Consider the following 12,500-nt stretch of genomic DNA (forward strand, 5'->3'; position numbering starts at 1 on the left):
CATCTGATGTGGCATTCCTGCCTCATGTGGTGAGAACTGGCAAGGGAACTCAGGTTGATCCTGCACCTACATTGACAGCATGATACATGTATTCACTGTTGTTAGTGGCATCTGTCCATACAGACCATGTGTATAAGGCATGGTATTTCCTTTGTGGGTAACATTTGCTGAATCTACAGTTGTTGTAGGCGTCCAGTGGGGAACATAGCAAAAGACCACTGTAAGCAATTATTTGCCTATTGTAGGTATGGAACAGTGTGCCATGTCCTCTGTAGTCCACTGCAATCACACCATGGTTATTATCTGTGGGTAATATGCAGGGAACTACCAACATAGTGGCTGTTGCCTAGCCAAGTGTGTTTGTGTATGAGACATGGGTGGAGATTGTTCTCTGGGTAATACAAGGGTTTCCTATATTGTTGCCCAATCCATAATTTCACATGTAGGAGTATAGATTGTCTACACCAGCCTCTCTGCTGTTTGACATCTGTTGTCTTTGTAAGGTGGATGTTGTGGCATATACTAGGTCCTCCATATAAGAAATTCATAAAATCCACCCCACAATGAGTCCTGTTATTACACAATCACAACTACTTCCACACAGGATGCTGATGACAAACACAAACGCACTTGACAGTGCTGAGATTCAAACCCCTAAATAAGGTATGTATTGCTACTACAGTGTACTACATTTATTGCACTTGCCACAGAGCTTATAGAGCTACTCTTTCCCCAAAGGTGTATTTCAAGGTGAATGACATCAACAGACTTACCAAAGTAGGGCAATGGAAAGTGTAGTGACTGTGAATGGCCTCAAAAGCATTGATCCCTACACAGACAAACAAACACACACAGTTTCACAGTTGCCATGTTCAGGATTAGAACTCCTACCTAACTAGTGCAGCACACTATAGCATTGCGCAGTTATAACATGCACCACAGAGCTTATAGGGCTATTCTTTCCCCAAAGGTATATTTCAAGGTGAATGACATCAGCAGGCTTGCCAAAGTAGGGCAATGGAAAGTGTAGTGACTGTGAATGGCCTCAAAAGCATTGATCCCTACACAGACAAACAAACACACACACAGAGTTTCACAGTTGCTATGTCTGAGATTAGAACGCCTACCTAACTAGTACGTCATGTGCCACAGAGCTTACAGGGATACTGCTTCCCCAAAGGTGTAAATTAAGGTAAATGACATCAGCAGGCTTGCCAAAGTAGGGCAATGGAAAGTGTAGTGACTGTGAATAGCTTCCAAAGCTTTGACTGTGAAAGTATTGATCCCTACGCAGACGTGCAAATACACACAAACACACACACACACACACACACACACACACACACACACACACACACACACACACACACACACACACACACACACACACACACACACACACACACACAGTGTCTCACAGTTGCTATGTCTGGGATTAGAACTCCTCCCTTATTAGTACATCACGCTATAGCATTACACAGTTATAACACACGCAGTACAGCTTATAGGGCTACTTCTTCCCCAAAGGTGTATTTCAAGATGAATGACATCAGCAGGCTTGCCAAAGTAGGGCAATGGAAAGTGTAGTGACTGTGAATGGCTACAAAAGCATTGATCCCTACACAGACAACCCCCCCCACACACACACACACACACACACACACATGAACACACACACACACTCACACACACACACACACACACACACGCACACATGCACACACACACACACACACACACACACACACACACACACACACACACACACACACACACAGTCTTGCAGTTGCCATGTCTGGAATTAGAACTCCTACCTTACCAGTATTTCAGGTACTCCATTTCATTCTGTATTCTGACCTATCATGCAGACTAGAGGTATATCAGTGTACTACAGTTCTTAGGTTTATTGACCTACATTTCAGTTTTAGACTTCTTACCCTTCAGAACTAGCATCCCACTGCCTGACCTGTTGTAGTCTGTCTGTGTAAGTCTGGAGGGTACTGTTCTCCATAACCATCAATCAGAAGCCTTAGCACAGCCTTTATTTGTGTTTGTCTGCACCTGTCCTGCTGGCTGAGACTGTTGTTGGATATGTGAGCCTCATTGACTTGCATGTGTGTGTCCTATGGATACATTTGGCTCACCACATGTCCTGCAGTGGGTTTTGTTACCTTGTCTAGTACTGCCTACTATGTTGACACCAGTATTTGTTAAGGATGTCATGCTGCCGATAAAGGTGTCTACTATCTGCTATCAGCCACCTGATTCCCTAACATGCTCACATCCATACCATAGATACAGGTAGCAAAGCCTACTACTACATTCAGCAATTGATAGTGAGCATGACTTACCTTGTGGCTGTGCCAGTATTGAGGATGGTGCTGGAAGGCTGACTATGCTAGATGCACATAGTACACTCCCTATACATGGTTAAGCACAGGTAGTGTCATGTTTGACATCCCTTTTACTGTATGTGTGAGTCCGTGTGAATTGTCATTCCCTGAGTTCCTACCGTGTCAGTGTATGTGCTCTGCATTGCCTCTTTGTCAAGACCTGGGTATACTGGTCATGCCTCCTTCTGCCTACTGGGGCAGACTCACTTTGTTCCTCCTCCGAGTCACTCTGAGCCTGTGCATGCCTTGGCAATGGTGGGGGGCTGTGTGGCCCTGCCCCATGCTGTTCCTGCTGCAGCTATTTCCACAGGATCATATTGTGTAGCATGGCACATACAATGACAATTTGGGTATATGTAGCTGGTGAGTACTGCAAGGCTCCCCCGGATATGTCCAGGCACCAGAACTGTGACTTGAGCGTCCCAAACACACGCTCTATTATGATTCTGGTCTGTGCGTGTGCCTCATTATGGAGTTCTTGTTCGGGTGTGTGTGCATTTCTGATGGGTGTCATCAGCCACAGCTCCAGTGCGTAACCAGCATCCCCCACTACGTGGCCATATGGGATTTCCCCATTGGTAAATCTCTTGTACAGCTACGTCATATGCTAGATGTGGGAGTCATTATAGCTTCCAGGCTGCCAGCACACACATTCATTATAATGCCCTGGGCATCGCAGATGAGCTGGCAGTTGATGGAGGGGATGCCCTTGCAGTTTATGTGGACTCTACCCCACTTGCTGGGTTGTGCTTTGCTGTCTATGTGCATGCAGTCTATAACACCCACTACCTCAGGGTATTCTGCTATTTGGTGGAAGAGATGCATATTGCTGGTCAATGTCTCACGGGTGTTGAGAAAATATATGTGCTCATCGGCATGTGCTGACATGGCATCCAGGAACTGGTGGAGTACCCTGGATACTGATGCCTGTGAGATACCCATAATATCCCCAGTTGGCCTTTGGAAGATACCTGTGGCTAGTATTCTTAAACCTACACATACCTTGATATCCACTGGGATGGGTTCCCCTCTGTTGGTTCTGTGTGTGAGGCATGGCCGGCACAGCTCATCAATTTTCTGTAGGAGGTCCCTGTCCACCCTATAGTGCTCCACTATCTCCAGCTCATGTAGCCCCTGGTAGGTTACCCCAAATCTGTACACTCTTCTCCTTCTCCCCACTGTGGGTTGGTCATCAGCATTCTCATCCTCACCACCCTCAGCCTCTTCCACATGTTGATTTATGAGAGCGAATGCAGACCCTATCATTTTGTTGCTTTTGTTAGGTATAATTTCCCCATTTGTGTACACAGGTGGTGTAGATTTGTGGGAAAAAACAGAGGTAAAGGTGTTTGCATAGTTTATAGTAGTGTGCTGGGCTGGGCTGCTGCCTGTGTAATTGGCTGATTCTGATACATTTCACCTGCCAGCTATGCTAGCTATGCTAGTTCTCCTTGATTAGCTTCCTACTGCTGTTTTCCCTTCCCATTGCCTTCCTGTTTAAGCCCCAAGGCATGCCATGCAAACCCAGTGCTCAGATGTGAACCGAGCTGCTATTTCCTGGTTTAATATTTTTTTTGTTTAAACCCCGGTGTGCGGCACGCACATCTGTTTAGGCAATGTAAAGTGTGCTTGGCAGCTTCAGACACACCCCCTTCCTTAGCTCTGCTAAGCTAAGGGCAAACCCGAGCCACAGAGCTCCAATAAGCTTACAGTATGCCTGACACACCCCTCTATGATGTCAGCTAACTCTTAGGCTTGCACCATGGTTTTCCTGCACCTATATGGTTGAGTGCAGGCTAGCTATGAGGGGAAATCTGTGATTCAGTATCATTCCCCTCATTTGCATAGAATTGTCTGCTAATGCCTACTCACAAGTCTACACTGAGCCTTCCCCCTTAGCAACCACTATTCACTGGTGTTGTCTTCTGCCTGCCATTGACTATAATGGCAAAATTGTGATTTTGCAGAAAAAGCTTTTTTCAAAGTTTTAGTTTTATTTTCGGGCCAATCCTGTTTATACGCCACTGCCCTATGCTTAAACTGCCGAAATCGACCAAAAAAAAATAAGAGTTATTTTTTGTTATTTTGAAACTGTTTTCCATTTCAATGACCATATATTTGGCCACTGGCATGCTTTCCACATTATATAAACCCTTTATTTGGAGCTGTCATGGCTTCGTTTTGCAGTTTGCAGAAATGTACTTGGTTACTAACCGAGTACATTCTGTAGCTTACACTAATCCTGCACGGATGGCTGCCAGCTTCCTGGATCACTAATTCACCTGATTTGCATGGTTTTCACCTGAAAATGTGGTAATTAGCATACAGGAGCTGTGTCAGTGCAGGAATAGTGCAGGAGTGCTCGTGCACATCTCAGGAGCTTGTTCCTGGATCTCTAGGCGCCCATATTGCCTTCACAAGCTCCTGCACTATTCCTGCATGCCATGCAGAGCTTCCTGAATCTTGGGGACTGTTTGGGATAAATAAAGTCATCCAGAGCAAGCTAATAAACTAAGGGAAAATACAATGCATCAAAGGTACTAGATCAAAATAAACTCAAATGGATAGAGATACATTTAACAATGACAGTGAAGAGATCAAAAGGTCATGGAGAATTGCATCTATTACAAAATTAAAATCACTAAAGTTAATCATTTGCAAACTTTATTAGGAAACAGTGGTGCATTTTATTCACTGAGTTCAGGTTAGCTGAAATACTTAGGGAAAGGGCATCGTTTGTGTTGAGGAAAGGAAGAAAACAGAGAGAACAATTAAAGGGAAAATAAAGTATGAACCTGCACAAAAGGACCGATGGCCCATTCTTTAAGAACATGAGACTCATAAAGCTTTTTCTGAAATCCATTTTCTGGTAAAACCTAAAAGCAGTAAAAATGTAATTACTTTTGGCATGGATAATATTATTTATGTACCTCTGTGTAACATATGAGTCTTTCCATGTATAAAAGATCATTCACCCTGATTAAATAAAGTAACTGAGCAATTCTAACGATGCTAACACTTACAATGAAAATTGCTTTGACTAACCATCAAATTATTAAACTTCTTGGTTCAAGGATTAAAAGGAATAGCCATAATTTTTGTAGGGGTGATGGTTATGAAATATGACTAACGTACTGCTGTAGGACCCCTGGAATCAGTAACACTTACACAGTGTGTCTGCACAGTGTAAGCATTACTGCATGGAATATGGCATCCGAGCGAACCAGTAAACAAGGCTTGGGATGTGCACAAGTGCTCTAACACTATTCTTGCATGGACACCACTGCCTAAGGCTAATTACATCATTTTCTGGTGAAAACCATGCAAATCAGATGAATTAGCGATTCAGCAAGCAGGCAGGTGTCTGTGCAGGAACAGTGTTAGTTGCAGAAATTTATTTGTCTACTAGCTGAACACATTTCTGCAAATAACAAAATGGAGGCATGACAGCTCCAAAGAAAGCATGTATTCTACTTATTATGCATGGCAATAGCAAAATATATGGCCATTGGCATTGAAAATAAAAGTTTATTTTTTTTTTTTTTTTTGCGGATCTCGGCTGTTTAAACATGGGGCAGTGGAGCACAAATGGGATCATGCAGAAAAAAAATGTGGAAAAGCAATTTTCAGGGAAATCTTCCTTTTGCCATTATAGTCAATGGCATGCAGAATGAAAACAATACCAGGGAACAGTAGTTGCTAATGGGAAAGGCCCAGTGTGAGTGCAGTAACTATGGAGTAAGGCAGTGGAGTATGCAAATAAGGGGAATTTTACTGAATCACAAATTTATTCTTAGTGAGAGACTGCACCTAACCATGTAGGTGCTCTAACACAGCCATGTAAGCAGGAGAAGTAGATGACATCAAAAGGGGGTTTGTCATGCTTGCTGTAAGCAAATTGGAGCTCTGTGGCCCATATATGCCCTTAGCTAAGCACAGCTAAGGAAGGGGGTGTGTCTGAGGCTGCCTAGCAGTGTTTACATTGCCCAAACAGGTGTGCACAGTGAGCACTGGGTCTTAAAAAAAACAGGAAATAGTAGAACTGTTTACATTTGAGCAGTGGGTGTGTGTGGCACACATTGGGGCTTAAAAGGGGCAGACATGAGAAAGGGGAAAAAAGGGGGAAGGCAATCAAGGACAACTACCACAGCCCTGGAAGCTATCACGACTCCCACATCTGGTATTCCTCACAGCTGTATCAGGGATTTGCCAGGGGGAATTCCCATATGGCCATCTGGTGGGGGATGCTAAGTATGCAGTGGAGTCATGGATCAGAAATGCACACACACACCCACACAAGAATGCCATAATGAGGCACATGCACAAGCCAGGGCCATTATAGTGTGTGTGTTTGGGATGCTCAAGTTATGGTTCTGCTGCCTTGACATATCCAGTGGAGTCTTGCAGTACTGTCCGGCCACATGTGTACACATGTTTGTAGTATGTGCCATGCTACACAATATGATCCTGTGGAAACAGCTGCAGCAGGTACAGCATGAGGAAGGGCCACACAGCCCCCCACCATTGCCAAGGTCACCACAGGCACAGAGGGACTTGGAGGAGGACCCTCCTGAGCCTGTCCCTATGGGCAGATGGAGGCATGCCCAGTATGCCCATGCCTTGGCAAAGAGGCAATGCATAGCACACACACTGACACCGTAGGGACCAAGGGACTGATATCTCTCTGACTCACACACAGTAAAATGGAATCTAAACATGACACTACCTGTGCCGTACCATGTATAGGCAGTGTACTGCACGCATCCGACATAGTCAGCCCTCAAGCACTGTCCTCACTTCTGCCTCAGGCACAAGGTAAGTCAGGTGTCCTAACAATGAATTAATGAAGTGGTATGGTCTAATAGTATATCTATTGTATTGATGCAAGCATGCAAGGGAATTGGGTGGCCAAATGGGATAGCAGCAGACAACTGACAGCTATGTAGGACAGCAGGAAATCCAAGACAGATACTGGCTTCACCATACTAGACAGTAGTACTCAAGGTGACAACTCCAACTGCAGTACATGCGGGGTGGGGGGCCAATGAATTGGGTGGCCATAGGCCACACACGTGGATGTCAGTGAAGGTTGCCATACCCACCCCAGCCTCACCCAGCAGGACAGGTGTAGATGACCATAAAGAAAGGTCTGGAAAATGCCCACAAATGCCAGCAATGGTTAACACACCCCCTACAGACCTACACAGACATAGTACAACAGGTCTGGCAGTTGCAATATGGTTCTGCAGGGTAAGAAGTCTGAACATGAAATGTATGCCATTACAATCTAACCTGGGCTCTCTACTGATATGCCTCCATTCTGCAAGATAGGGCACAATACAATACTAAATGGAAACAAACAGTAAGTGAAATACCAGCACAGTCAGTCCAAATGTGTAAAGTCGTCAGGTGTGCCCCCCCCCCACACATATAAATGCAGTAACATTTAAGTTTGTAGAGTAATATCAGTGGAGCACACATTGCCAAGCCTGGCCCAATCAACATGATACTTTGCTGCATGTCCACAATATGCAGGGGTCAATATGTTAAGTATGTGTGTTATTAATATTGTCAGGAAGTGGTCAACATGTGCCCCTGGATGTTGTGTCTCAGTGGCCTAGCCACAGTACTGTGGTTGACAGGGCCATGTCCCAAGAACTGCAGTGCCAACTAATCTGCTTGTCAGCTACACCTACATTAGAAGTTGGACACACTGTTCAGATGTCAATATCAGTCACTGGTGGAAAGCTGGACAGGTCATGAACAGGGGGCCATACATAGAAACAGTACACAAGTGGAAGAACCCTATGCAGTGCCGATCATAACTCTTAACTGCACACAACTTTGGAATAATGTATAGAGGTTTGCATCACATTTGTTGTCCCTCTACCATGAAATACTGGTTGTCTGGCCAATCAGTGGCAGACCGGAAAAGCCACAGTTACAAAATAATGACAGACTGCTGATGTCCACACAGAAGGCAGGATAAGGAGATGGTCACAATTATACCTGTGAGGCAGGTGCCATAAGCTTCCATATCACACATGCACTCAGCTCACCCCCCCCAAAAGCCACTGGTATCAAACTGGTCTAACCCTTGCTGTTGGGAATGATTTCAGAATGACCCCACTGAGTATGAGAAGATACACATGATGCAACATGCTGAATCGGTGTCCCATGCATATGTGTTCCTAGCTGTAAGCAGCACCCTGATGACACCCCAACTGATGAAACAATATGAACAGGAAGGAGTTCCAGTAACACCTGACCCACTTACCACTGTCACCCCATGGGGATCCACTGGCTTGCAGCCAGGGAACGTATGAGTGACAGAATGTACTGCACTGCTACAGATGGCCTGCATCAATCCCACATGGCCTACATGCCTCTGGAAAATGCCCATGACTCACTCATAGTGCCAGTGTAGGGAATGTCATGGGGTCCTAACTAACAACCTAACACAGTAAACAGAAAACAAATGAAAGGTCATGCTGCCAAATGTCAGTAGCATGCCTCTCAACCTCTTAGAACAAGAACTGTGGGCAAAGCCATAAATATTGCTGAGATAAATGCCAAACTATAGGGATACTTCTGAGATATTGCTGTCATAATGTTAGGGAGAGGATAGAATAACAGGGGGGTGTAGAAACATGGATGTCATGGATGGTGTGAAGTCTGAAACTTTAATTTCTGGTCATAATTCCTCCAACTGCAAACTCCTGAGTGAATAGCAACAAACCTGCTCTTGTAAACCACAATGTGATGGGAAACCGAACAGATATATGAGGCAGGGCTCTGGATAACCTGGGAGAATCTGTACAGTTGAGAGGTATGCCAACACTAGGATATGACCTATCAGGTAATATGAGAAATGCACAACAAGGAGATCCCCAGCCAGCATACCACCAAGGTGTTGGACCATTTACACACCTCCATCAGACAATTGGTTGTAGCCACCCCTCCACAATGGCTGGATTGTGACAGCATGTGTAGCCTTGCCTCAGAATATTAGTCTGTGCATCATCCCTCTTGTATTTCCCTGGTATATAACTGTGATAAACCAATGATATCTGTCAGTAGTTGATGACACAATACATTACAGTGTCACACATTACATATGTCAGAAAATCTCTGCTAAAACCAATTGTGTTACACAAGTAACACAGACAGTAATAAGAACCATAGTTACAGTATCCCCCTGTGTTTGGCCCATTGTGTCCCCATATTGGCAACCTATCTACAGATATCCTGCAGAAATTGGTTGCAATGTATAGCTGTAGCACACAGCACCCTGGACTGGAGTACAACTCTCCCTGGAATGGATTCCCACACTCAATATAGAAGGTCATACTGGGTATGCTCCTACACTTAGAGAAATGAAGCCTGTGTCTGAAACCACAGTGGACTGTAGATATCTGTAATTTGCAGATGTCAGTGCACACACACCAGTATGTAAACCTTTTGGTCTTCACAGACACACACACACACACACACACACACACACACACACACACACACACACACACACACGTACACATTGGTCAGGAAAACCCACAGCCAGCTGTAGGTGGCACATATGTGGCAAATCTGCATCCATTGTGCATGATACACACACATATCTATGACCAGCATACTACAATATTGCAAGCATACACACACATGGACATGGGGAAGAGAGAGGCAGCCAGTGATAGAGAGAGTTGCATTATGAGGCCTTTCCCACTCAGTAAACATCCCATAGCCCCATTTTAGAATATTTGCTGATGTATGTCACCTTAGAAGTACCTTTGGATGAGCCTCAGTCCTGTAAGCACAATAGCGCATGTGATAAATACGTAACATACTAGAGGAATAAGTAGATAGGTAGGTGTTCTAATCACAGTCCCAGCAAATGTAAGTGTGCCTATGCATGCATGTGCATGTGTGTGTGTGCATGTGTGTGCAGGTGCATGTGTGTGCATGTATGTGCATGTACGTCTCTGCATGTACATGTGCATGTGTGTATGTGCGTGTGTGTCCGTGTGCATCTTTGTGTGTGCATGTATGTGCGCATGTGTGTACATGTGTGAGAATGCGTGTGCGTGTTTGTGTCTGTGTGTGTGTGCGTACGCCTGGATGCATGTGTGTCTGTGTGTGTGTGTGTGTGTGTGTGTGTGTGTGTGTGTGTGTGTGTGTGTGTATGCATGTGTGTGCATGTTTGCATGTGTGTGTTTGTGTGTGTGTGTGTGTCTGTGTGTGTGTGTGTGTGTGTGTGTGCGTGTGCGTGCACATGTCTGTGTGCATGTGCATGCATGTGCATTTGTGTATGTATGTATGTGTGCATGTGCGAGCATGCGCGTGTGTGTGCATGTGCGTGTGTGCATGTGTGTGTGCATGTGTGGGCCTGCACATGAGTGTGTGCATGTGCATGTAGATTCATGTGTGTGTGTGCGTATGTGTGTGTGTGCGTGTGTGTGTGTGTGTGTGCATGCATGTGTGTTTATGTGTGTGTGTGCATGCAAGTGTGTTCATGTGTGCATGTGTGCGTGTGTGTGGTGTGTGTATGTGTGTGTGCATGCATATGCATGTGCATGTGAGTGCACGTGCAAGTGTGTGCGTGTGTGTGTGCATGTGTGTGTGTGCTTGTGTGTGTCTGCTTGTGTACTTGTGCGTCTGTGTGTGTATGCATGAGTGTGTGTGCATGTGCATGTGTGTGAGTGCATGTGCGTGTGTGTGTATGCATGTGTGTGCTCACGTGTGTGTGTGTGTGTGTGTGTGTGTGTGTGTGTGTGTGTGTGTGTGTGTGTGTGTGTGTGTGTGTGTGTGTGTGTGTGTGAGTGTGTGTGTGTGTGTGTGTAGGAGTTATAGTTTTAGTCCATATCCACCCAGTACAAATCCCATTGCCCTTTATCACAAGATCTGCTGATGGCATTCATCTTAGAAATACATTTTGCTAGCCATCAGCCCTATAAGCTCTGTGGTGCTTGTGATAACTGTGTAACACTATAGTACCACTAATTATGTATGTAGGAGTTCTAATCTCAGTCCTGGCAAATGTAAAAGTATATCTGTTTGTGTGTGAGTGTGTGTTTGTCGGTTAGTGATTTTGAGGCCATTTACCATTGCCCTACTTTAGCACTCCTGCTGATGTCAGTCACCTTTAAAGATCCTTTTGGTCTACCCTCAGCCCTATAAGCTCTGTGGTGCTTATGATAACTGTGTAGCACTATAGTGCAACAAACTATTTTGATAGGAGTTCTAACTTCAATCCTGGCAAATGTAAAAGTGTGTCTGTTTGAGTTTGTGTGTTAATGATTTTGTGGCCATTCACACTCAGTACACTTCCCATTGCCCTATGTTAGCACTCCTGCTGATGTCAGTCACCTTTAAAGATCCCTTTGGTCAGCCCTCAGTCCTATAAGCTCTGTGGCACTTGTGATAACTGTGTAGTCCTATAGTGCAACAAAAAAGCTAGGTAGGAGTTTAATCTCAGTCCTGGCAAATGTAAAAATGTGTTTGTTTGTTTGTGTGTGTGTTTGTAGGTTAATGATCTTGAGGCCATTCACACTCAGTACACTTCCCATTGCCCTAATTTAGCACTCCTGCTGATGTCAGCCACCTTTAAAGATCTCTTTGGTCAGCTTTCGATCTTATAAGCTCTGTGGCACTTGTCATAACTGTGTAATACTGTAGTGCAACAAACTAGTTAGGTAGGAGCTCTAATCTCAGTCCTGGCAAATGTAAAAGTGTGTGTATATCTGTAGGTGAAAGTACTTTGCGGCTGTCCACAAACAATACATTTCAAAGTCCTATACTTTACAAGGGCTGCTGATGTCCCTCACCTTAGAAGCATGTTGAGATGCCTTTCAACCTATAAGCACCATGGCACATATAATAGTCCTGGTGTGTGTGTGTGTGTGTGTGTGTGTGTGTGTGTGTGTGTGTGTGTGTGTGTGTGTGTGTGTGTGTATGTATGTATGTTTGTGAACCATTCCATTGGGGGCAGGTCTTTCAAAACTTTTGTGTAGTCCACCCAGTACACATCCAAATGTCCACTGTACAGGGCTCACTCTTGTCAATCACTGTAGTGGTAGCTGTGGACACTCTACAGCCATATAAACTGTGTGC

The sequence above is a fragment of the Protopterus annectens genome, chromosome 6.part0 (genome assembly GCF_019279795.1).
Source record: "Protopterus annectens isolate FY-2018-M chromosome 6.part0, PAN1.0, whole genome shotgun sequence".
In the NCBI taxonomy this organism is placed as follows: Eukaryota; Metazoa; Chordata; order Ceratodontiformes; family Protopteridae; genus Protopterus; species Protopterus annectens.